General features: G+C 43.1%; 2 long non-coding RNA genes across 8 annotated transcripts in view; both read right to left on the bottom strand.

Moving 5' to 3' along the window:
• Positions 1-4,694: 4,694 nt before the first annotated feature.
• Positions 4,695-18,125, bottom strand: LOC308197325. The gene is made up of 2 exons (XR_013952816.1): positions 17,071-18,125; positions 4,695-6,793 (listed from the first exon to the last, which is right to left on the bottom strand). It is a non-coding gene; the product is annotated as an uncharacterized lncRNA (long non-coding RNA).
• Positions 18,126-22,063: 3,938 nt separating this feature from the next.
• LOC308197349 overlaps positions 22,064-25,623 on the bottom strand; it is an 84,810-nt gene continuing 81,250 nt past the window's right edge. For all 7 annotated transcript variants that reach the window (XR_013952836.1, XR_013952837.1, XR_013952838.1 and 4 more), the window contains one exon: positions 22,064-25,512. This is a non-coding gene — a long non-coding RNA (uncharacterized lncRNA). The remainder of the gene's footprint in view (positions 25,513-25,623) is intronic.

The raw sequence follows: 25,623 nt of genomic DNA, 5'->3' as shown, positions 1-25,623 counted from the left end.
GTGCTCTTAGTCATAAACCACAAATCTGTCCATGTCCTCGTGGAAGTCCTTGGGAGGATTTACCGGGAAGGTGAACGGGCCTTCAGTCAGCCTCTGGCCTCGCAACCATCGTGCAGGTTTCGAGCCTGCCCACACGGTGCTCCGCAGGCAAGGGCAACACTCCAAATATTCAACGGGGCTAAAAAATCAGCCCCACACCCTCAATTGCATCAGAAGAGTTTGTCCCTATGAAAAGACACTTTTTTAACCTTATGAGTGAGAAAGCCCCTGCTAGCAAAGTGTCCATTTTGAAGAAGAGAAACCTCTCTGGGGATAAGCAGCCGTTACAAAGGGCTGGCCCTTTTACAGGCCGGACTTGATGCGCGGTGCACATCGCGCACCAGGAACTAGTGAAGTTCACAAGCTGTTTGTACAAAATCCTCATCGGCTGTAAAATATCACTTGCATATAGCACAGTATGTTCGGAAATGCCTTAATGAAGCACTAAGCATTTATTGAACTTCACTTACTTTAACTGCAGCTGGTAAAAGGTTTCCTTTATTGTCCAGCCCCAGAGGACAGTGGTGAAACCAAAATTTCCATGAATGTAAATTCCAGCTTCAGCTAATTTTGATGACAATGACTTCTCTTCTTTATGAGGTGCATAATGAGCCGGACCACAGTCTAGCCAAAAGCCATGACAAGCTCCAAGCATGCCCCAGTGGCCGTCAGTGCTTTCTGTACCCAAGGTTTAAACAGAGACTGCCTCCAGTCAGCGTACATGAAGAACCCAGCTCGGCGATAGACAAATGACTCTTTTGTTTTACATTCTTTTTTAATTAGCCTCTTTTTAATGACCTGAGTTAATAAGTGTCAAAAGGTGCAAAACACAGCATGACTTCATTTTTAAAAGAGAGCATTTGCCTTTAATCTCATAAGTAAAGCAAGTGCCCTCTTTAAATATCAGCTGCAAATCCAGATATTATATTGTACGGCATAATAGTTTGCTGTGTATGGCGAATTCCCCGTCCCTTGCTCCGATAGCTCAGGCTCCACAAACCCGGCCGTACAAACCCACATGGCGATGATCGTGTCCTCCATTTTACCAGCACCTCTCTGAATTTATGCATTATTTCAATGCCAGGTTGCTAAAGAATTGATAAATTCTCTGTTTCCCAAAGTTCCCACATCTAGACTGAGACCTAGAGACAAAATTATTTTAAGAAGAAAAAAAAAACAAAACATCAACTGCCACTAGAAAGGAATAAAGTATCCTGCTGAGAGTAGTAGAATTCCTTTTTTTTTTTTTTTTTTTTTTTTTAATTTGCCACGAATTTAGAAATAAGGCTATTTTACTTTTTATGCAGCTCTGTTTTCCCACGGGCAGCTCATCCCAAAGAAGCGGCCAAAAGCCCTCCAGGTGCCACATTCCTCCTGTTTTCCCAGAAATCTCCCCTCTGCCCTCCCTTGTAGCACTTTTTTTCTCCTCCAACTTGTTATTTTAAAAGGACATTCAAACACAAGGATGAATTATCTCTTTGCTGCCAAAACTTAGCGGAAGCTACACATGACTGGTAATATTTTCATACCCGGCACACACTGCACTTGGGTGGACCAAGGTCTTCCTGCACGGGACGCTGCTCCCTGCCAGCAAGAAACGTGCTGTCCTTTGATGTCACGGCATAAGAAAACCTTCCCTTGCTCCCAAAAGAGCTGCCTGGGAGAGGACAGTGGTGGCACATCCTCTCACCCATGCACACCTTCCAGCTCCAGCTGGGCACCGCCCCCAGTTTTCCTCTACAGAGGCTGTTGATCACGCCGCATCGCGACAGATTATATGTTGATTTTGCAATACAGACTAATTTCCACCAGAGATTACTCTGAAACTAGGAAGGTCATTTTCAGCTGCAGTGGCGGATAAGCTGCAACCCCAACTGAAAGCCTCCCGTTTTGGGGGAGGCTCCGACATGGACCTAGAGCAGGGCTGGTGGCTCAGCCTCATCTCACCTCCCACCCGGGCACAGGATTAAACCTCTGCTTCCAGGGGTGAAAACGCAGGAGACTAATTCACAGAGTCACTCGACCTCTTTATAATATTGATCTTTTCCTGCAGCTAACAAAGAGAAAATTGTCTAAATGCTACAGTACATCTACGCAGAAACACAGAGATCATAAAATAACACAGACACATTACAACAATACCAGGGCTCTCCGCAGAGTTGCGTGAACTTCTCCTGCTTACCAAGAAATTACAGGGCCGGTAACATTTTACTGCAGACATATCACCATGCTGTTGTGAATATAGGCCAATCTACAAAAGAGGAATAAACATATTCGCCAGTAATTAAAAATATGACATGAAAGATTGAGCTTGTGTCTTTCCTTTCCTAAGACAATCACTTTTTTTTTTTTTCTGTAGAGCTAAATATTTCTGATTTTACTGGGCCGGGGTCATTAAGAGAGAAGGTATACTACAATAATAAAATTATCAACAGAGCTTTTGACAAGCAGTCATGTGCTTGTAAATGAAATTTATTTAGGTGCCACTCAAAACATTGTAATTAAGAGGTACAGAATGTATTACCAGATGGTTCCTGTTTAGTATCTATTTCCTTTAGAGAGCAAGGTGATTAGGGAGAGCACTAACTTGTAACTGAGCACCAAACACCCCACAGGCCTGATCCAGCGCCTGTTGGAGTCAATTAAAAACTCCACTTGACTTCTACGCCAGGAAAATCATCTCCACCCACTACTTATTTCCACAAATACTTTTTTTTCCCCTGTGAAACTTTCTTGCATTTCGTTAGATAACTTGCACACTCGTATATCTGCGGGGCAACGCTGACTATTCAGAACAGTGATATTTTTCCCAATCAAAAATACATCTAATTAAATCCTTTAATCAAATTCTTCTACATTTAAATAATTAAAAGATAGCACTGAGCAACAAAAAGGACCTTTTGGTTTCAAGCGCAACAATAGAAGACTAGATATCCCCTTGAACATCAGTGACTCAGGGAAAAGACACCTTTTATATACATGAAAGAAACTCCATCAGGCAAAGTGAGACCTTGCTGCTCTGATCTTTTCTTCCCCGTTGCACGTGATCTCTGTTAATCAGTATTTAGTTTTGTGATGACATAAATATTTTTATTTTTAATTCACATGACCGGGATTTTCAAAGTAATATTAAATACTCTCGGATGAAAGTGTTAAATTCACATTGGGAAAACAGAAATTATTTTTAAACAGAAAATAGTTTTCCAGTGGAAAATGGAAAAAGCTTTTCAGCAAAACAGTTTCTTTCACTGCAGTGAACTGGCAGGGGTCACCCAGCTCCTGCTAGTCTCAGTAATCCCACTGAAGCCCCTTGAAAATTTCATGTAAACAAAAACTGAGAACAATCTAAAACCTTGCCCAGCCTCGCAAGGTGCTTATGAAACCCGTCAGCCCCACACTCGATGCAAGGCATGCAAAGAGCGCTGGGCTGACTTCAGTGAAATTACTGAGATGCTTGAAGCCAAGCACATATGTGAATATGTCACACCACCAACCCTGGCATCTTCCTAATGGAGACTGCATGTTTCCCTCTAGGTTCAGAGGGAACGGTATCAGAGGGACAACCTCAGAGCTGTGTTTTCTGCCGTCTCATAGATGCCTATGTGGGACTGCATCCACCCTCCAAAACCTCGCAGCAGATTCCTACAGCTGGTAGCATGATTTCTGTGCAATATACTTTTACAGATATTTTTTTTTTTTCCAGAATGTCACCATTGAAAGGTAAATATTGACATAAGGGTAGGATATTTCCTCCCATACACAAAGTCTCCAAAGATACTGAGAAAAAAAAAACAGGGGCTGCTCCTGCAGCCCATCCTTGCCCCCGCAGGGAGCTGGGTACCACGTCCCAGCACACCATGGCCACACGCTGCCCACAATATTTCACACTCCACAACATACAGCACAAGAAAAGTGTGCCCTGCCTGCCAGAAGAGCTGCAAAACCAAGAGGTACCGATGGCTATTCCCACTCCCAGCCACTGGCACAGCGTCGGGCAGCTGCCAGCTCCTGCTTGTGCCTGCAGACACGAGCGTTTCCTGACACTCGTGAAGTTTTCACAGGAGCTTTAGCCTGCCCTTTGACAATGAAAAAGGGGGTTACATTTGAAAGCTATTTTGAATTGCTTAAATCAACGTTGGTTTAGGAAAAAAACATTCATGCCTTACTTTAAAAACAGCCAAACAGAAAGGGCTCGGCCTTTAGCACAAACCTGCACTTTGCTTAAAGTAAAGCTGGGAGAAGAAGACAAGTTTTCATCTGTCATAAAAGTTCAGCTTCAAAAATATGATAAACTGGGTTTTACGAGGATTCACCAGGACAGACCACAGACTGGCCTGAGCTGCTCCTTCCCCCCCAGCTCCACACGTGTAAGGCAGGTTTGTCTGCAGCTGAGCTGGTTCAAAAGCTTCACAACCAAATTTTGCCAACTCCGGCTCCCAGAAGGACACTACAAGGGAGCAGGACAAAGCTTCTCATGGCATAAACCACGCCGACTGACCTGTCTTTAATGTTGTGAGGGCAAATAAGTGTTCTGCCATACCTACTGCCACTTCAAAAGCTTGGTTTTAAAACTGAGAATCTCACTGACACTCAAGAACCTGCTAAATACCAAGCATCGAGCTCTTCCTGAAAAATTAATACTGCTTAACTTCCAATTCAGATGGAAAATATCATATTTATTAGATACAAAGCACAACTAATGAAAAAATATATATGTGCATTTGTATATACACAGATGAGGAGGTAACCTGTGGTCCTAATGACTTCATCCCATAAACTAGGTCATGCAGATACCATTTTTTTATTCTGTATGTTCAGTTAAACTTACATAAAATACAGCATTTTTTTGAGAATTTGTCCTGTGCAGTGTTTTGAGTCCCAGTAAGTTTCAATTAGTTGTCCTCATTCCATCAAACCAAATTTAGTCCAGGCATATCAGTTGTGAGTTGTAAACTTTCTTCTTTTTTCATCAAATGCACAAAATCATTTCATAACTTCTTTTTTCTTTTACAGACACAGAACTGTCCTAGGAATTCAGATTTTCCAAAGGCTGTTTTGATCTAGCATAGATTTTCTATTTATTTGCCAGAATAATACACAAGTCCTGGTCCACCCTGTACATCGAAATGGCAGAATTTCACCACACCAAACCAGCACACGGGTCAGGATGAGTGAGCCCGCAGCATGAACCACAAATAATTTATACCTTTCGGGAGCATTTTTAAGTTTTACTAGCTATTATCATAGCTGCATACATTTATAATTAACTAAAGCCAATAAAGTGAGTAGCTTCCAACACTTTCCCCATACCAAATAGAAAGCACAGCATTGCTTTCCCCCACGTCAAACAATACCAAGAGCATTTAAAGCAGTTTCTTCTTAGGCTGCACAAACTTTAATTTCAAACCAAATGATCTTCTCTGTATTTCAAGCACTTTTTTTCTCTCTGACACATTTTAATGACAATAATTTTGTAAATTGTCAATACATAATCATATCAGCTCATGCCTGCTTTTCAATCGGCACCTCCAGCTTGCATTAATTAAACAGCCTGCCTGACACCGTATCGTCTTGGTAAACAAACCAAGTGAGATTTTCAGAAGCCGCGGCGCGAACTCTTTTCTGGAGATCAGTTATTAAGCTGCAGGTTTCTGTTTCATTTGCCTGCCTTTCACTTTAAAGCAAGCAGCAGCCACTGAGAACACAATAATGAAAGAGGTCATGGAGCACCAGTTGTGCATGAAAGATGCGAAAATTTACTGCAAATGAGACAAGAGCAGTAAATTCATTTTTATTCAAATTACTGTCATCATACATTACCACTTCTCCTGTAAACATTGTGCTTCAGACAGTGTGACAGCATATTATTATTTGCGAGATTATACTATTATTAAGCTATTAACATGTCACCTCCTGCTTGAAACAATGACTCAGCTTGGTACTGCATAATAGGACAAGTTCGGGAGACAAGGCGAGGTGACGGAGAGGTTAGTTGTAAGAAGGGAGGCCATGCATAGAGTGACAGCTGGCACTTAAAGGCTAACATTTATTCAAAAGAGCCCACATAATGAGGATGCGATCCGCTTTTATTTCCATACTGTACCCATCCACTTTCCACGAACTTGTGCTTTTCCCATCCCCGGGCAGCGCACCCCTCGGTGCCCGCGGTGGCGAGGAGGAGCCGTCGGTGGTGCTCGCCCCAAGATATCTGTCCTTCTTCCGGCAGGGATGCTGAGAGATGTCCTGTAGGTATTATCGCGAGGTCCCCGGGAGGCTGCTAAGCATTAAAATTTCATAGTTTGTAGGCTTCAAAGGCATTCAGGGCAAAGTTGCCATCCGAAGTTGCAGGAACACGCGAATTGCATCGGACGGCGTGTTCCACGTTCACGACAGTTCTTCTCCATAGCCTGCTGCTTCTCAAAAACTTTCATGAGCTTCGTGGGAGCGCTTCCCTGCCTCATAGTGCAGACAGGCAGCAGGGTTTGTGCTCCCTCACCGCTCTCCAGCAGCTCTGCTTTGCTTTCACCTTGAGCTTTATGGTGGTTCAGCAACCACGCGGCTCCGTGCAGGGCTGCGCCAGCCCTTCCAGCGCTCACAGCCGCTCTCCCCGGCATTCGTAGCCCTAAGGTAAAGACTGCTTCTTCTTACGCCCTGCTTTATTGCCCTTCTGCTCTGACTTCTCCTTCCTCTGTCTGCTCTTTATTAAGTTTCAACTTGTTTATGGAAATATTCCTTCTTGAGCCTTCGCAACCGTCTTGGAAAAAGAGGGAAAAAAAATCATTTTGTGAAATGAAGTAAACATCAAGCTCTGCTTTAAATTATTTGGGGAAGAGCATGTAGCACAGAGAGGCACTGGCGCGTTACCAGCAATGCCCTCCCGGCTGGCAGCACAGCCACACAAGGGTGTAAAGCTCTAAGATTCGTGTTTCCACACGTGGGACGCAAAGAAAGCTGCTCATGAAGCTGCCAAGGCTCAGCCTGTAAAAGCATCATTTCAGCACTATCCCAGGTCGGAGAAAGACAACTTTGATGTCTCGAAAGCTTGGGCAATGTGCAGGGTTTTGTTGGCCTTGCCCCTGAACAACTGAGAAACAAGACTATGCAGGAGGATGTCTGCTGTCCCTGCACAAGGCAACCCTTCCCTTCCCCTGCCCTGTTCCCCTCACTCACCAACCTCTGTTGAAACAACTCCAAAACCTCTTTCTTTGGTAAAACATGAGCTCAAACCCTGCTCCCGGCTTTGTGGTACAACTTGTGGGTGCCCTCCCATGGCGCAGAGCTGAGCCCAGGCACTCCCCATCGCTGGAAGCCACACAGATTAAAGCCATAACAATAAAAATAGCTTAAAATGGAAGTTTAGACTATCTGGGCATGGCGTGCTTCACTATTGCCCATTTCTGGAGCATTTCCACTAAACGGGGCTGGATGAGGCTGCTTGGGTCTTCGTGTCTGGGCCCTTTCTGTTGCAGACAACACGCCCTGTAATCCCCTGTCATCGGGCTCTGCTTTAAGAGCCGTTAGTGGTTTTTCACATCGTTACCCACATATGGAGGCTGCTCCACAGCCTCGCGGCTTTGATATCAGAAACCTTCTCCTAAATTTCTGGCCTTTGAGTAGTTGCAGGTAGTTGATGCCTATTTGTTGCAGAGCAAGCTTTATCCCGCAGTCCGTTTTCCCTCTCACTTGAGCACAATAATCATGTACATTAGCATCAGCAGTCTACATTCTCACCTCTCGTTTCCCATAAACAAGAATTTTTCTCTTTCTAAATATGCATTTATCTGCCCAACACTGCCTTCCTTTTGCTAACATCACCCTCATCCACCAGTTAGTTTTTTCAACATGCTTGGGCTTTCTTTGACACGGGCTACCCCAACCTGCCAGGCTCTCGTGACCCTGCTGGTGGAAGCATCCCCTCTCCCACAGCTCAGCTCTCCTGGCTCCTCGCAGAGATGTCCTGGCAAGCACTTACTGCATTTAATCGCACAAGCAGGACTGGTATTGACCGGCTTGTTATTTTAGGAGAATAAATACTCCTCAAGGTCATCCACAGAATTAAAAATAGTCCAGCGAGGCTGCAACCAAGAGGCTCTGCTCCGTTGCCTCACCGCTTGCTGTTACTGCCCGCCTGCCTGGCCCTGGCTCGGTGCATGTGAGACTCCCTGGTGGGCACCAGCACTGCCAGCAGCCCCCAGCGAAGGAGCTGGGGCTGTGCTGCCTTCCCCCGGCGCTGGGTGCCAAGCCAAAGCGTGCAGCACTTCTGCCAAAAAACGCCCATCCCTATCCCAAGTAGAGGGACTGCACGGAGGAGATGCCATGACGGCTTGCTGGGGATCTTCCCCGGAGGTCCCTAGGTGCCCAGGATCACCAGAGCCATTTGAGCTTTGTGGATGCCGTCCTTGTACCCCCACCACCGCACATTTATTAAAACAAAATTCAGACCCGAGAATCTCAGGCTTGGCTCCTGAATCATAATGGGACACATAGACACAAACTATATTCAATTTGCTGGATGCGTAGAAAATTGTACTGCCTTGCTGATTATCCTGGTAGCTAAACAAGAGCTCGGGGGCCTGAGTCGTAGTGTCAGCTTTTAAAATCTTAACTATATGAGATATACGGACCCCTGCTTCCCATCAAAATTAATAAAGTTGGACAAAACTCAGAATAAGAAATCATTTCTGTGGTTTTTAATCTGGCCAGTAATCACTGCTCTTAGGCAACACAGCCCAGTGCACTAACAAAAGATCAGCACAGGAACCATTAAATGCTGAATTTTCCCAGTGCACTGCAAATGCACATATAAACACTGGGTAACCTTAGGCTTAATCAGGGTTCAAAACACAGTTCAGCACCTCTTAAAACACTTTTTTGTTTACACTGCTGCAGCTTAGGCTTGCATTTCCTTGCATGGCATTAGCCACATTTTCATTCTTAATTTTTAATCAGGATCAAATAAGAGTGCAAAAATTGCTCTTAAATACAAATTAATGATGTCATAAGAGCACGCAGAAATCACAGGGGAAAACTGAGAAGAAAAAAAAAACACAACTTTAAATCATAAAATCAGCAAAAACCTAAACCAGTTCTGCATTTCTCCAAGCATTGCCATAGATTACTTAAGCTGCAAGAGCTGAAAGAAAATACGGCAGTAAATGATGAGAGTATGCTCTCGTGTCCTTCACACTTTCATCATAATTGCTAACAGCAGTGGTTGTCCCAGTGCTTAATAATGTGCTGTAAATACACGCTGCATTGTCCGAACACAAAATATGTTAAAATCTAACGGCAATAAGGGAAAAAAAACAAAATGCAGGTAACAGATCAGGTGTAGGCAGTGTGGAGAGATCAGCAGTGTGCCGGCCAACAAAGGAATGGTCATTTGTGCCGTGATGACAAATATTTGATTTGATTTATCAAAGAAGTAGACAGCTTGATGAGGCCAAACCAAAACAGCCTGCGATCTCCCCCTCCCTGTGCATGGATAGATGTATGTATTTTTATAGAGGCACACAAACCACACACAGCGTTTCGTCATATAGTTAAAGCACTCGCTACAAGATTTTTTTTACAAATGCCTTCAGAAACCCTTTATCTATAAAGACCGGGGAAAGTAGCTGCTCCCTCACAAAGAGGAGCCAGGGAAAGGCAGGACGAGCCGCGCGAGGCGGAGGGCTTGGTTTCTCTGCTCCCCCTCTTGCCATTCCTCCGATCCTGCTGGTCGGGACTGCGAGAGCTGTGAAACGCTGAACGGCCGCCACCGAACCCATGGCAGCCTGCTCCGGCTGGGGGATCGCCTGCGTTCGCCGCTGATTAGGCTGCATTATTTCTATTATCCTATTGGGCTTCACACTAGGAATAGAGGCACTTGCCCTTATTTGAAACTAGCAGACACCAGGAGAATTTGCTGATTGCTAATGAGAAAGCTAAGGTTTTGTTGATATCATCTGGGACGTTCTTGCTGTGGTCTGCTATTAAGATCTGGAGCTCTACATAACACACCATATTAAGCAGGCAGTGACTTTATTATGGGATCAGTATAACTTTTCATGTCTGGTGTACTCCTAAAGCCTAGGCTAAAACACCTTTTTCCAGAATATGAAACATAATATCTTAGTGCTAGCTGCATTATTTAAAAAGGGGCAATGTGGTTCATAACTTTACATTTATTGCATACTTTTAAGCCACTTGACCCATATAAATATTACTATAGAGTTGCCCTCAGTTATTAAATTCTTATTGCTTATAAAAAGGGCAGCAGGAAGTATATAATCTATAGACTAAGGTGTGTTTTTTTTAAGGGGGAGAGGGAAGAATAAAAAAAAGGAGGAAGGCTGGAAACAAATGTGTTTTGATCCTGGCCACAGCCTTGAAGTTAATACTTTTTCTGGCTTAAAGCAACAGTCTGTTTATTTAAACTTCAGGAATCAGGTACCGGCATAGCAAGTAGGTCCCTACCTTCTTGAAGTTAAACTGGAAACCCCACCTCTTAAAAGAAATTGTTTGCAGAAACTTTTCCGTCTTTATTGCAGTCAAGGCCAGGTAAAAACGGGACGGGAGCATTTGCCGCAGTTCCAGGACGATTAAAAGAAAAACCACGCCGCTTTTCGGGTTATTTCGAGGTGGTTCCTGCGGCCAGAGCCTCCTGCGGGCTGCGGGGACCTCAGGGCGCGCACTCGCACCCTTGCACTTCTCGGTGCTTTCCGCTTCGCACACCCACGTGCGACAGCGAGGACAACACATTAACATAGGTAATTTTACTTCAGAGTTGCTTGGGGCAGAACCTCTAGACCTAGAGGTTACCGCTGTCAGAGCAGGACCTTTTTCTTCCTGTCACTTCTTTCAGAGATGAAGGGAAAGATTTCCCTTAGCCTACAGCATTTAGCGTGCAAACGCTCCACCACAACATTTTGAAACTATAGAAATCATGAAACCAGCCTGTGACCTTCCATTTCAGTGACAGTACAGGAATCCCTTGAGCAGCGGAGGCATCCTCTGATATTTGGAAAAGTGTCATGTTTTCTTTACAGAGAAAACTGTCATATTGTTGTTGGCATAAAATACAACACTTCCTGGAGTTGTGATTTCCTTGTTTGCTACAAAATGTCACCTGGGCAACTGACATGTTTGTGTTTTGCTTAGAGCAACTTACCACTTATGATATTCAAATATAGTTGATATTGATACCTTAAGCTGTGCTGAAAGGAGCAGCAATTACAGACGTCTGAAATTCCTCAGGAAAAGGCAGTTTAGCTAAAAGATGCGGACCCTTATGAAAATGGCAATTCGGCTGCAAGTTAAACACAGCCCTCACACAATTTGCAACCTATTGATGTGCCATGCAGTAATTCTCCAGCAGGAAAAAGTCTCAGGAAGAAGCAGGCTCATGTAAATGAGATGCTTCCCCAAAATAAGCAACTCAGTTTTCACAGGAAAAAAAAAAAAAAAAAGGAAAGAAAAGAAAAAAAGAAAAGAAAAGAAAAACAAAATGCTCAGCCTGAAGCAATAATAGTCAGCATAGCTGACTAGGAAAGTACAGGGCTTTTAAATCATCCCTGCATTTTCATTTTAAAGCATAGAAGGATTTTAATCTGAGCTAGCGCAGCCCTATAATAGTGTTGCTTTTTCTGAGGCAACTTTAACCTTTGTTTTGAATACCAGAGTTTGTATCTGGCATTAATAATAATAATAATAATAATAATAATAATAATAATAATAATAATAATAATAAATTGCATTTATAATTTTTAATGCTGCAAGTAGCAAGTTTGAAATCAAGGGTGCTGAGAGGTGTCACTTCAGTTTGTCACAGCTAAAGAGCTGAAGGAAAGGAAATTATATTTACATTTTAAAAACTCCAAACGGTTTTAAACCAAGTAAAATTAAACTCTTTAATTACACAATGCTGCAATAGTTAGGAAAGTTAAATCGCTATCTTAAATCATGTAATCTGAAGTAGCAGCTGCTCTTCAAAGTATATTTCACAAAAGAAGCAAGATGGGTGTTGGAATATTTGAGGGTTATTTAACATTTTCTTTGCTAAAGATGTCTTAATGTAAAATAAAGAAAAAATATCCACCTCTGATCTGGATAGAGAGAGAGGCTATGTTTGTTGCTTTCCAGTAAGTAGTTAATTATACCAGTTTTGACACGTGGGTGTAAAATACAAACAAACTTAAATATGCACATGGATATCTGTATGTCTAGATATGTTTATCTCTAAGTATTACAGAGATTTTCCCTGTATTAGCTCTGGGTGAAGCTACACGGATGCAGAAACAGAATAATTACTTCTCAACAGAAACAAAAAAAAAAAAAATCCTTTTTAAGTAAAAGAGAGCCTATTGTGTTTGAAGTTGTAATGAAAAAAAAAAAAATCCTAAAATTATATCCACTTAGCAGATACCCTGCTTCATTTAGGAACTCTGTCTTTTAAATGAACAAGCAATTTTTAAACAGATTTACATGTTTTGTAAAATATGTCAGACAAACTAAAGAGAAGGTCTCCTAATTACTCATCAAACAGCCTCCAGTCAGCGGGGAATGCAGCTGCAGTGATATGTTGCACTAATGTTAGGGCAGACCCAAAATGCTTCCTCCTGGAAAACAACCGCGGCGGCGGCGGCAGTCACAGGGCTCTCGGCAGCGCCTGCGGGCTCGATCCTGCCACGCCGAGTGCATGTGCTGGGCGCTGGGCGCATGAGCAGCCCGAGAACACCCGCGAGGTCAGCGGAGGGCTTAAATTTAAGCATGCACATCACCTTTTTTTCAGAAGGAGCAACGCTACTTGACTTTTTTTTTTTTTTTTTTTTTTTTTGCAGTGTATAGGATGTTAAAGCTGCTCTGTTTCGTATGCAAGTGATGCACAAAGTTTCAGGTTCACACCGCCTTTTTTTTCTTTCCTTTCCTTCTTTTCTTAGGCATCTACTGCAGCAAGATTTCCATGCAAGGCTAATTACAAAATATGCAGAACTGCTTCCTGTTTTTAATGTGAATTATATTACAACCCGTTTGGTAGAAATGGGAAAAAAAAGTCCCCATTAGGCATGTTAATGACTGTCCCTTTTAACAAAGCTGCTCGCTTGCCTCAGCACTGGAATTCATCTGAAAATAAGAATACTGCCGAATTAGTGGCTTTCCTTTCACAAGCAGGATGATGTTATCTGATATTATATATATATATATATATATATGTTTTTTTTCTGGCACAGTATTCATAGCGAAATTCCTTATTCCTACATAATCGTTATAATGAAGGGCCCTCTTATCCTGCTCTCCCTCTTCAGCCAAAACTCTTCCTCACTTCAAAAAGGAATTTTTTGAGACAGCAGCTCTGGAGCAGGGCTCACGGTTTGTAACTTTTCATGTTTCCCCTAAAGGGAGCAAGTGATGTTTGGCATATCCCCAGCACGAGACATTTTTAAAGGTATATTTAAGACATGTATATCATACCGCGGAGTACATGTGGCAGAGTTAACAGCAGCGTATAAAGGCTTGGGAAAATCCACAACCCAAAGTGCTCTGACCCTCACCAACTGTCAGCCTCTCTCCTCTGGCGATTACTGCGTTCAGAGAGCTCAGATTTACCCCTTCACCGGTGCCAGTCTGGAGTTACTATGAAATTGAACAATTATTCTGATGTGCACCCTAATAGCTGGAAACAGAATCAGGCCGACGATGTCACGGTAGCCAAGAGCAGAATTGGACCCGTAGCTGCCACTCTCTCCTGATTTATTCTGTAATTCATATTTTCAACAATATGCAATCCATTAGCAGTACAGAAAAACATGCAATGACTACTTGGGCGGACTTAGGATTCTTGGGTTGCTCTCAGACAGATGGCTTTTTTGTGATTTCTTTTTTTTCCCACAGTTTGCTCTCACTTGTATTGGAACTGGTCTAGTACTTCCATAGGATTTTTAAGATAAGTAGAAGGATTATTGGTCACGCTCCTTAAAATTCATCATGGAGCGGGGCTGGCTTTGACTGTAGTTTGCTATTTGTTGCATTTCTTTACAATGGAATATGTGCAGGACACACACCCTTCAAAGGTTTGTAAAGAGGAAAACAGTCTGCAGAATCTGCCTTCACATCAGCTCCTGTAGGGTCCTTAAATAACTTCTCTCCAACATGGTAATATTTCAATATTCTGTTTAAAGATCCTTGTTAACAGGAGGGACCCCATATCTCATAACTGGGTTTTTATTACAAATCCCAGAGATGTTTTTTTTTTTTTTCTATAGATACAAAGGGAACTTCTGCTGTCCTGACTTTTTAAAGGCAAATGTTCAAGTTTGTGTTTTTTAAACTACGCATATTTGGTGAATGCAATTACATACATTATACTAGCAGTACTTTATTTTCTTCCTTTATAGTAATATATAGATCTGAAATTCCAAGGGTTTCTGGTGCTTTTCAGCTGTCACCTCAAGTCAAAATCATGGAGTTCAGCTATTAAAATATATATATATATATAATAAATTTAACTTGACCTAATTGAAGGTTTTTAAAGCAAGCAGGTATTTTTGACATTAGGAAAAAAAATAAAATACTACGACCGTATTATCCACACATCTCCTTGCTTGTATTTATGCTGAATAAAAATAAATAAATAAATAAATAATCCTTTCCAAAATAAGGTCTGAAGTTCACTCCCTGATAATATCTGTAACATAGGCTGGTTCAAAGAATAAATTTTTATAAAATGCAAGGGCTACTTTGCAACATTTCACGTGATAAACGGAGGCCAAACCACAACATCTGATACCGAGCGCTGCCCATGCATATGCACACATATGTACGTGGATGGAGGAGACGCATGTATTGTTTGATTGTGAAGAAATCCCCCCGTTTAACCAACCTGTCCGTGCAGTCCCAGCTGCGCCTAATGACACCCTTTGGCCCCCGTTACAGATGAGCTGCTATTTAGTGCTTACCGGGCTATTTTATACACCGAAGTAAACTTTCATACTACGGTTCAAATTTAATCAATTTTTGTTTTGCAGCCTTTGTAGATTGAGTCTTTTGTTAAGAAAGGACGTCTTGTTTCCAAAACACGCCAGAAGTAATCGCTGGCATCAGAGTGCCACCAAAAGGCAGGAGAAGAAATTAGCAGCCACGCACTGACCTTTGCAGAGACAGCTAAGGTTATGCACATAACATTTGCTTGTTTACTTTGCAAAATAAGCAATGAGTTGGAAACTCCGAGCTTAGCAAGCGTCTCGGTACACCTGAAAAGCAACACTGACAACAACAGCAAAACCCACGGTTGTTATTATTTTTCTGTTGTTGTGCGTGGAGACTGTTATCTGCTCCGCTCTATATCTATCATGATGCAACTTTAATAACGTTAGCCAAGACTGCTCAGAAAATCACAGCTGTAGCTGGAGGCAAAAGGGAAAAAAAAAAAAAAAAAAAAAAAAAGGAAAGAAAGAAAGAGGGAAAGAAAAAAAAAAGCTAAAATGAGGTGCTTCTCCCAAGCCTCACCTAGTGAGCTGAGTATTGGCTTATGCGTGAGAATAAGCAAACGAATCGATCGCTGCAGTAGGTTGATGGCTACTGGTCGTTTTGATGGATATGACGGTAAAAAAAAAGTCCAGATTGGTTCACAGTGGACCTCAAACCATGTCAGCTAAAACCAAAGAGACAAAAAAGTGACAGCTGCGGAGAGTACACTGCAGGCAGTCAATGGTTCCTGTGATTTATTGTTCCATCTGCCTTGCCGCTGTGAGGACAAGTTCCCCCTGATTTGGTTAAAATGAAAAGGACCTCAGAGAGCACAACGTGTTTTTTGAAAATGTGCAGAAACTATTTTTTTATTTCTTGATTTATGTGCCTTTCCCCCTCCATAATGTTTGCACCAATTGTTACCCAATAATGCTTACTGAAAAATGTGAAGCTTCCCAACCACTAAGAAACCCTCCAGACCACCCCCACCCCTCCACCCCATCACACGCTCACACAAAAAGAAAGGAGGGGGAAAAAAAAAAAAAAAAAACACCCTACTGAAAAAAATACCCGCATAAATAACCCACGCTGGCAAGCACAATCCAGAAAACTAGTTTGTCCATTTTTTAACCTTCCCGCTTTCCAATTAACAGCCACGTTTCTGCATTTCGGAGCCTGCACAGCATCCAGGCTGCGAGGCGGTTAAAAGCAGGGCTCCGCAAAGGGTGCTGTAACAATTTAATATATTTGAGAGTTCAGCCCCGGATTATAAATTTGCCTGAGCCACCCAAGTGCTACGGCCAACAGTTTTCGACGAGGGGCTGAGCCCCGCAGCTGAGCCTTCGTGGTGTTTACCCAGGAACTTTTTGCCATTTCGGACTTGAAAAGGGACGTTTCCTTCATGTGGTTGGCGCAGCTTATTACCCCATTAAAGAGCAGCCCCGCACGGCGCGTCTGTCGGGGTAACACCGCGGCCTAATCAACACTCGGAGGTGTAGCACAACACAAATAATCTCCCTCCTCGGGGAAACCCAAGCGGCAGCCTGAGAAACGGTCGGGCCTTTCCCAGGGGGATTCAAGTATGCCGCTGCAGAAACACGGTTAATGTTTTAATACATTTATGGAGCATAAATCATAAATGAAGCGTTAAGTATCCAGCGCTCTCTAAAAAGTTTTAACAAATACGAGCAAATTGAATGAATCTGTCAGGGCGAGGTATTGATAATTTTCCATGTGCATCGCACGTCGGGAAAAATGGATTTAGGGCCTCCGAGACCTGCCCCGTCCCTGCGTGTGGGATCATTCCCCAGCAAAGCTGCACCAACCACAGCCCGGCAGAAGCTCCCCCCCCCCCCCCCCCATAAATGTTTAACGCAGATCAGCGCATTTTCAGCAAATTTCCCATGAAGAGGCCTGTCGGTTTCGCCGGTGCGTGGCGAGGGGCGCGGGGCCCGCCTGGGCGCAGGGTCCCCGGCGGCCTGACCCCGCGGCGGCCGCTTCCTGGCTGCAGGCCTCCCTCGGCCTAGCGGGCCGGCCCGCTGTCAGGAGCCAGCCTCGTCTCCTGCGCCAGGATGTTGGTTTTACCTCTCAAGTGTTTCCTGAATTTGCGAAAATCCTTCTTCGTTTTTTTTTTTCTTTTTCTTTTTTTTTTTTTTTTCCTGGTGGTTGTCTGCGGCGGCTTCGTGTGCAAAAGCTCATTTGGCTTTCCCAGGGAGGGAGAGGGAAAAAAAAAAAATAAATTTGAAATTGAAAAAAAAAAAAGAAAGAAAAGAAAAAATAAGAGAAAAGAAAGAGAAAACGAGGGAAAGAGAGAGGGGGGGGGGGAAAAATGTCTTAGTCGCTACTGTTGAGCAGGGGGTTTTCTCCTGGGACCAGTTCTACTTTTGGAACATGTTATTGTCAGGCAGAGGTCAACATCTTTTACCTCTTTTTTCCATTATTCAAAATAAGTATTGATGTTATGTTTTAGCTATTTAAAAGCCAGCTGCCTTGCTCATTTCAGATATTTTTCCTGGTATTATTGTATGTGGTAATAGCTGGCCTGTGTATCGTCTTTCACAAAATCTAGCCTTTCAGGGTCTCAGTCTTCAAATGATATCAATCAAAATTTATGCAATTCAAAATCCATATGTATAGAGTCCCAGTTCACCTCATTTAATGATAATAGTAAACCACATGTTGTGTACATGTCTGAAACACTTTTCTAGTTCTTGACTGTATTAACCCTAGGGGCACTATGTTTTTGTAAAGCTTGCCCAACTGAGCAGCATAATATATTGATTAATACTTGGCAACAACTGCATTCTTGAATAATAAAACCATGAACAAGGTAAATGTGTACTAATAAAACACGAAGAGTGTCAATATTATTTGGGGACGTGTGTTAATAAAAGATGGTAAAGATCAGGAAAGCCCTGATCCTCACAATTAACAAAAAGCAGAGCCTAAAACCGGTCTCTTTTCCGCGATATTTTTATTCCACATCTCCTCACCTACCTGGGCAGACGTGGAGCAGCTGCAACAAATACTCCATATTTATGGGGGCTGCGTCCAGTGTAAACGAAAAAGTTACGCATTTTTGCGAAAGGCAGATTGAAATGAGCAGTAATTCATTGCTAGCCCAGTCCTTTCCGGGCAGAGCAGCGTGCGGGCATCACAAGCAAAGCCTGGGAACAGTTACTGCTTTTACAATAGAATTTGCTTCTGACAGACTGCATTATTTACTTAAGGTTTAATATACAGTTAGAAATAAGATTTGCTTTCATGGAAAAGCACTAAAACATTTGGCAAAGGAAGAGCCGAACATTTTCCTTAATTTGTTTTGGCAACTCTGAAAAATAGATCCCATTACGCTCACGTTTGCATTCTAGAAACATAACAATGAACAATAATTTTACAAAAATCAAGATATAATTAAAAATAGTGTGATACAATAAGGAGCGAGCGAAGGCAGAAGAATGAGAAGAGACGTGCTGGAAAGCATTGCTTTCAGCACAGGGGATGACTGCGGAGGGAGAACAGCAAAGGACACCAGCTGAAAAGCCTTGCCAGCATTTATTTGTTTATTTGGGGGCTTAGGAGGGAGGCAGCAGAGGAGGCAAGGACCTAAAAGTACGAAGTAAGGCAAATCATTTAGCAAACAGTTAAAATAGTTTCACGCTTTTTCTTTCTTTCTCTCTCTCTCTCTTTTTTTTTTTTTTTTTTTAGGGATGACAATATTTAAACACACGTTTGCATTCATACTTCAGTCATTTGACTTTTGTATGAAAACAAATATTGAGAAATTAAACACAATTATGTTTTGATTAACTGGAGCTGGTTCCTAAAACCGCAAGGTATAGCTGCAAGATTGCATCTGTGTCTTCCCTCAATGCCATCCACATGAGTCACAGCGAGGCAGGAAAGCTGTTGACAAATTAATACTTTAAGAAAATAAACTATGGTCATGTTGAACATAGAGCAACTTTATCCTGATTAATTTGTGTTGGAGTGGCTCCAGCCCCCTTTACAAAGCCGCGCAGTTTGTACAAATGTAATTTCCTAATATTTACATGAGGAAAGCCTCAGCCGTTAAGCTTTGCCTCCAGTGTGAGTTTTGTGGTTAGTAAAAAGACAATAAAAATACAGAGAGGTAATTGTAAGCACATTTGGAGAGGGGAAAAAAAAAAAAGAGAGAGAGAGAGAGAGAGAGAGGAAAAAAAGCTTTTCTCCACTCCTCCTTACACAGCCCTATAAAAGTGAGCTGTGCTGTGCCGTGCTCGCGGGGACCGTGGTGCCAGCCTCACCCAGCAAAGGTTTAAGTAACGCAACACCTCCTGCTTAATAACAACTGTAATGCTGCGATTGCACATAACAAACAAACAACCCCTTACAATGCCGGCGTTATGCTTTAACTCCAGTATTCTCTAAAAGGCAGTATAAATTCAGATTAGCCTGCCTAATCACACGGTCTCTGTCATTTTATGTCTTTATTTAAATAGAATGTCAGACATTCGTACAATTGTCTAATTTAATAAATACGAGGAGGAAAAATGCAGTTATAATGTGTTGCTTTGTTTGAAGAATATTAAAAATAACCTTTACTTTTAATGAGATTTTTTCCCCCCATCAGTTTACACAATTTTCCAGATGCAAAATGAGCTTTTGGCTGTAAAATATTTTATCACATTGTCTTACACAATAAAGATTAGATGTTTTCGCTCTCTCTCAACTCCACCGCAATTATTTTTTAGTGTTTGCAAATCATAATATCATTTAAAAACCATATTTTATACCTCATCTAAAATACTTTTATAGCAGTGTGATGAAAAAAAACCCAACACAACATCTATTTAACTACTCTTTTTAAGTGGCTGTAATATGCTTTGGTATAATTTCCCAGAAAAAGGCATAGCTAAAAAAGCTTAGCTGTTCTTGAAAACAAATCTCCCAAGAAGCATCTTTGCAAAAATCCCCAGAATTTAATTCCCCTGGCTGAAGAGCCCAGAGAGCCTGAATATAAAAATAGTAGCCCTGTCATTTCACATTCATTAAGTGTGAAACTCAGAAATTAATAATGTAAAAATATGCTTTTTAATTAGTCTTACATTCTGCCCAATGTACTTAAATGGGATCAGCAGCTCCCTAATGATTTTTTTCTTAATAAAGTATTAGCCTGTGATGCACTGGGGTTGACAGGTATGATAAACTGGAAAGTACTTTTGGAGGCGTATGAATGATACCAAAATAGTACTCTCCCATTTAAATGTAATTAACATCAGGGAGCAATATTACATGAGGAGAAGCCTGCAAGATTTTTATTTCAGGGTATTTTTTTTTTCATTTCTTGTTTTATGAGTAGTTTGATGATTGCAGCAGTGATTTTATAATTTAATTACCTTTGTTGAAAGCTAAGCTTTTGCTAATAGCAGGTCAACAGGATCATAAAGCAGTCTTCAAAAATATTAAAAAGGAGGTAAATCCCCTTAGCTAACCTACACAATAACAGCGCGGGTGCGCGGGTGTGGGTGCGATGCATTTTATAGATGTGTGCGTGTAGACACTCCAAGCCTGTTCCCGTGTTATTTGTTTACTGTGCTATTTCAGATCAGTATTTACTCTCTGAAGGGACTTGTTATACATTAATCATATGCAAGGAAAAAAAAAAAAAAAGGGAAGTTGCAGAGGCTCCCTGCCATCCGTGGGGCACAGGCTCTGCCAGCACAGGCAGCTCCCGCAGCAGCGCCGCCCGGGGCCCCGCTCCCCTCCGCCGCCCCTTCCGCAAACACTTTGCGTTTTACATTTCTAAAGCTGCCTATTTTACAATGGGAGATAAAAGATCACTGTTGACCTGCGCTGCTTGTGCAAGAGTATTCCCTAACTTATTTATATGCCAAATGTCACTTGTGTTTACTTAAGAATTTCTGCTCATATCTCCCGGTCGCGGCACTCCCCAATGATGCACTTTCCATACGGTAAACCAGCCAGCGGGAGGGCAGCTCCCTGCTATCGGTTGGAGCCTCCTGCTTGGCACGGCACCTTCCCCAACATCCATGAGCATTTCTGTCGGCTTCCACGCTGCTCAGAACCGCTGACGTCCTCCTGGGGGAAGCTGCTGTGACACCAAGGTGCTGCGGCGCTTGCCAAACGTTTTCTCAAATGTGTGTCTCTGCCCCAGCATAAGCACAGATGATGCGTCCTGCCCAAGTGTGGCCTCTCTTCTCCACCCTAGTTTTAAGTTGGAATAAATGAAAAGTTGGAGCTGGTCCGCCTAGCCAGCCAGAGCTCCAGCCAGATGCTGGCCTGACCACCGGTACTGCAAGGGGCTTCCCATTTTGATGCTTATTTTCATTTGGTTTATCCAAAAGCAGCCAATCCAAGGGGAAAGCAAATGAACAACAACAACAAAACTCAGTTCATTTTTTTCCACTCTTCCCTTAGATACACATGCTTCGGGACTGGTCCAGGTGACAGCTGCTGAATATCCCAGCCAAGCTGGAAGGCCTTATGGCAAGTGAAAGCATCATCCCATGGCCGAGGTGGCCAAGAGGTGGAGTCAGACGCTTCAGGTGAGGGCACTGTCAATGGACACGGTGCCCCCCCCTGCTATCCCAAAGTCCCGGGGCAGCCAGGGTGAGGGTACTGGGCTCCAGGTGCCCAGCCGGCGGCAGCGCCGCACAGGAACGGCCCTGAGTGCAGACAGTCCCTGCAGGACACCCATTTCTCCTGCTTTGGTAACTTCCAATGTCTTTTAAAAATGTGATCATGAAATATCATTTCTTCTCTATTTATCTCAGCACTACAAAACTGCCTAACTATTGGCTCTACGTGATCTCTTTTTATAATATTTTTCCAATCACAAACACCATTGCATTGTTCCCCAGGGATTTCCATGATGGATCTATCTATCTATCTATTTACACGTTCATGAATCAAATCATCGGACTGGAGAAAGTTTGTATAATCTATAGCTTTCATAAGATTTCACTGAACTTGTACTTCAGGGGGATTTCCAGGAGTGTGACGTTATGTGGACCCCTCTGGGGCACGCACAGATCACCTCCTTTCTTCCCGTGGAATTTACTGTCCTGTCAAAAATCCCCAGCGAGCTCACCCCAAAAGTGAAGCTTAAAATGTATGCCCGGCTCTGAGCCTGCAAAAGCAGTTTCAGGAGGGGGGATGTTTTAATGGGAAACTGAATCAAAAACTAATCATCAGAACTGCCCTCCTGCACGCACGCAGGCTGGAAATTTTATTGCTGAGATATTTGGGGTTTTCCTGATAGAGAATAAAAGACAAATAATCAAACTTACTGGAAAATATTTACATAGGACCACAGAGTGCAAACCTTAGGAAAGCTGAGCGGTATTTACTCATAGGAATAGCCCCGGTGCAGACACCGCTGCGTGCAGCACTCGCCCGTCCGGGGAATTGGAGGGAGTTTGTCTGAGTCAGACACGCAGGCAATGGCCCCACACTGGGGCATCATAATGCTTTAATTAATTAATGTCTGTAAACTGTTTGGTGATCTTGGGATGAAAGGAGTTCTAGAAATGCCAGGTATTATTGAAAATTAATTACTCCAGCCTTCCCCCCAAATCTTGCTAAACATATTTCATTTTTTAATCTACCCTGCTGCTTAAGTAAAGCTCATTGCAGAATTATTTTCTGCTAAGTATCAGAGGAAATGAGAAGGAGCCACCGGAGCAGCAGGCTGAGCTGCAGCGTAAGGCCCTGTGCGGGAGCAGCATTTCGGAGTGGATGCAGGCACAGGACGCAGCAGCGAGGCTGTGCTGGGGCCTGCCTGGCCCCGTGTCCCCTTTGGTGGCCAAACCACGGCCAGGCCCTCGTGTGGTGCCAAGGGGCTGCCGCAGGAGCACGCTGCCACCACGAGACCAAGCCACGGGAGATGCAGGACCACTTCGGGAGACCCAAGGACATCACAAACTGCTCCAGCCGCCACCCTGCGCTCAAGCCGGCGAATCAATCACTCTAAATGCTATTCATCACTCAATCAAAGGAAGACAGAACACGTATATTATTTATACAAGTCTGAAATCATTTCGTGTTAGTTACTGAAGAGTCACCTTCTGCATCATCGCCAAGCAAAAGGGAAGTCCTGGAGGAGACTGCACCAGACCCAGCAGGCACACTCCAAGTGGCTCCAAATGCATGGTTGAAGCAATAAATTGCATACAACAAATAAAATAGACACTGCTATAGCATTGTTCTAGTTTGCAGCTTTATGCACATGTATTTTAATTTATGTAATGCACAAATTAGTGATTTTGTTGTTGCCTGTTTGTAAATTAGCCCTACAGTCTGTCTGGGTCATTATAAGGCCATGGTAGCCTTGAAGCATGTTTGCAGCTCTCCTTGGGCAAATCGACCCTTCCACTTCTATGGACAGACATAGCCCAAATCTAACACCGGTCTCATAGGATGTTCAGAGGGAAAAATGAAGTAGTTCGTAACAGCTTAGGCCCTTTGGAAAACGTTCTGACCAACTCTCTCAACATAAAAAGCGACCCTCTTGTGTATTCTGCAGAGCTGCAGACATTGCAGTCATCTGTCTTCTCCTGGACTATCCCACCCTGGTTCTCCTGTGAGACCAGTTTTGGTTTGCTGAGGTAAAGAAGTTGTCAGATTAGCAGGACCTCCACAGAGGCTGCAGCAAGGCCATCCCCCTGCCACGGCCTCTTCTTCCTCCTCCTCTTCCAGCTCCTCTTCCTCTTCCTGCTCCTCCTCCTCTTCCCCCCCTCTTCTCCTTTTACCTTCTCTTCCTCTTCCTCTGTTCTTCTGTTCTTCTTCCTCCTCCTCCTGTGTCCCTGGAGAATTGGCAGCAGGAGTGAGCCGTGTCCCCAAAATGTGCCCTCCATCATGGCTGGATGTGGCAGGGATCACCACTGCTCCGTAACTGCTTCCCACCGGGCCTGGAGGAGAGGAGCTCCGTCCTCACTGACCTGAGTCAAACCCACGGCTCATTTCTCACCTATTCCAATTTTTAGCAGAAAAATATGTGTTTTACCAAATCTTCCTCTGGATACTTCCGACAGTGAACAGCAGATGGGGCTACAGAAATCATCACATTTAAAAAAAATAAACGAAAAACAGCCTTTTACATTCTGAAAAGCAATTTATTCTACACCATTTCAAAAAATAAATAGGATTCTCCTTTTCTGTTTTAAGACATCAATGAATCTGTCGCATAATGGGCTTTTGTAAACCGATTATCCTTGATAATCTCATTAGCTGAAATTATTTTACTTTTCTAACATGGTAGATTTTTAAATACCTTTTATTTCATATCCCTCTGGGCACGTTGCAGTGAAATTTACTATTAAGCAAAATAATTATCTACCTCAAACCTTAATGCTAAAAAGTAAAAACAAATAAATAAATAAATAAATCATTACGATCTAAGGGCAGATATTAGAACGGATAAAGTAGAAGAAAGCCCACAGCCCAGAATGAAAAAGGGAAATTTCCACGAGCAGGCAAACGTCCTCTCCCTGTTGACAAATAAATCGTACTGGTGTCCCTGTGAATACCAAGAAGTGGTTCGCTTCTGCCACGAACCTGCGCCATCACAAGATGGGAGCTGTTTCAGAAGAAGCTTAAATCTGCGTTTTACATGTGGAAGTTTGCAGCTGTAATGGGATTACGGTGTCGGCAGAGGGAGGGAAGTTTGCAGCTGTACTGGTTCGGGGGGTAGGAAGCAGCTGTTAAAATAGAGGACTAATGGTGATTAATTCTTATTATGTGTTTGAAGATCGCACAATGAGTTCAGGACCCAAACCCTCCCACAGGGAATAAACTGAAGAAGGAGGATTTAAAAAGAGGGAAAATAGAAGGGGAATTTTAATGTGCATTTGGCCTAAGCGGCCTGGTCTTAAATCACTTTATTAATATTTAAGCATAATTTAAATCAATGTTATTAAGACAAAAAATATCTATCTGGGGAAACCTGTAATTAGAGCATATTTATGCGGAATGGGAGATCACCTGCCCTCTCTCAAAAGTACACGTACAGGGACCAGACAGGGAAGAGACCCCGTCCCGTGTCCCCCTCCATCGGCAGTGAGGGATGCCGATGGTGGCCAGTAACAGCAGCATCGAGGCGCCGGCAGCAGGAACAGCCCAAGCTGACCTCAACTCGATTTGCAGTCCCAGGAGAACCTGCCGTGTTTCCCAGATTCAGGGCAATTCACATAAGACCCAGGTTATTTGCTGCAATATTGTGGCCGGGTCCTATAGCCAGCTTGCAGAGAAATGCAATGTGCCGGGTGTTCTTGGGCTTCCCCAGAGCACAGCAGGTAGAAGATATGAGATTTCTATTTATATACTGCAGCCCAGCCAAGGAAGTGACAATTTCACAGCAAAGGTAAGGGAATGGAGTGTGAATGTGCCTGGAAAGATGTTGGTGCAGACGGGGTGCCGTGGCCCACCGCAGGCCGTAGTGGGTGCCCGCAAGCATCTGGCCCCTCTGCCTCGAGCAGCTTCTCCCAGCTCATTGATTTTGTGGCTTGACAACATAACGTGGCTCTCCTACAGACCAAAAAAAAAAAATAATAAAGAAAAAATAAAGAAGGTGAACATTAGCAATAGGGCAAGCTCAAAGATCTGGGCTATGTTTCTCACACAAGACTTTGATGAGAA

This window comes from Anser brachyrhynchus (assembly GCF_964034855.1).
Source record: "Anser brachyrhynchus genome assembly, chromosome: 6".
Lineage (NCBI taxonomy): Eukaryota > Metazoa > Chordata > Aves > Anseriformes > Anatidae > Anser > Anser brachyrhynchus.
The sequence above is the reverse complement of the archived record's forward strand: the minus strand, read 5'-3'. Positions and strand labels throughout refer to the sequence as shown.